Source organism: Rhinolophus sinicus, linkage group LG11 (genome assembly GCF_036562045.2).
Source record: "Rhinolophus sinicus isolate RSC01 linkage group LG11, ASM3656204v1, whole genome shotgun sequence".
NCBI classification, from domain to species: Eukaryota; Metazoa; Chordata; class Mammalia; order Chiroptera; family Rhinolophidae; genus Rhinolophus; species Rhinolophus sinicus.
In genome coordinates this window covers 50,091,966-50,093,767 of record NC_133760.1, presented here as the reverse complement: position 1 = coordinate 50,093,767, position 1,802 = coordinate 50,091,966, and positions in this window count along the sequence as shown.

Here is a 1,802-nt window from a genome sequence, read left to right as displayed (position 1 = left end):
TCTGTTAATTTGTAATGTCAGTGTGAAACCAGTTTGTGTTTGTGGTAAGATGTTTTGTAGCTCTGGATGGTGTTACTAGTTTGTAGTATCTGATCGGGTAGAATACATTAAATGCTTATATAAATTAAACAGAATACAAAGTAACCCATAGGCTTTTCAGGATCAAATGATCTGGTGAAATATTTGATATTAAAACTGGTTTTAGTTTGGTTTTATCACATAGTCATGTCTTTGAAAGTTATTAACGTAAAATATATATATATTTAAGTGGGTTTATAAAAATAAGTTTGTCATCTGTGTTACAAAATGTGTCAAGAAAACAGCTTCGGTAATAAGTGATTTTGAAATCTCATTTTTAACTAATATATAAAATAGATACAATGACAATAAAAGATATTTAGGTAAACTTTTTAGCAATAATTATATTGTATATATACATTGAAAAGGTTTTTTACCAGTCTTTGGTAAGTTGAATCTTTGAAGTTTTGTTATCTAAATTAATGATGGATATGTATTGAATGTCTAGACTATTTCCAAATAGAAAATAATGAAACAGTACTGAAGATAGATTTATCAATTTTTGCTATTTATTGTAGATGAACTAAATATATTGGTGTATTAGTAAAGACGTCTTCTGCCACATTAAAATTTTTGTATGTGCTATGGGGAATATTATTTCTAGAAATTATTAAATATGTTCATAATTGCATCCATCTCAAGAATCCTGGTATTGCTGCACAATTGCTTACTTTTCACTGCTGATTAAGATGGTCATTTGGATTGTTTAGGCCTCTGCTACTGTGAACAGTGCAGCTGTGGATTTATGTATCAGTTTATCAGTTTTTGTTTGAACAGCTCTTAAATTTTTTTTGGGGGGGTCTATTTCTGTAAGTGGATTTGTTGAAACACATGGGAATTTTTTATGGGGTGGACATGCCAAACTGTAGTACCCCGAGGCCACACCATTTTACATTTTCAGAAGGAATGTTTAAGGGTTCTGATTTCTCGACATTGTTGCTGCCATTTGTGTTATTTTTCTCCATTATGGCCATTCTGGTACATGTGAAGGGGGATCACACTGTGGCTTTAATTTGCATTTGCATCAGGACCGAGGATGTGGGACATCTTCCTGTGCCTGTTGACCATGTGTGTGTCTAATGTGGAGAAGGTTCTATTCAGGTCATTTACAAATTTTAGTTGTCTTTTTGTTCATGAGTTTTAGAAATTCTTTACTCTGGATAACAGACTCTTGTCAGGTATATAATATTTTTCCATTTGATGGGCTGCCTCCACTTTCTGGATAGCTCCTTTTGATACACATGTTTTTAATTTGGAGGATGTCCAATTTACCTATTTGTTGCTGCTGCTTGTATGTGTTATCAAGTCTAAGAAAACATTGCTAATCGAAGGTCACAGAAATGTATCTCCATGTTTTTTTCGAGAATTTATACTTTTACCTCCTATATTTAAGCCCTTCATCTATTTCCAGTTAATTTTTGTATGTGGTGTGAGGTTAGAGTCCAGTTTCATTTCTCTTCATGTGTATGGCCAGCTGTGTAGCACATTTGTTGGAAATACCCTTCTTTACACAATTTAATGTTGTCTGCCCTTTATCAAAAATCAATGGATTTTGACCCTTGAACAACAACAAAAAAACCAATGGATTTTAAATCTTTACATTGTACTGTATGTAAGAGATACACAATTAAAATAGTTTATGTTTGGAAAAAAGATCACTGGACTTAGATGACGGGGAGCTGCCGTAAGCCCTGCCATCACCCTGTGAGTGGGCTCGCCCGTCT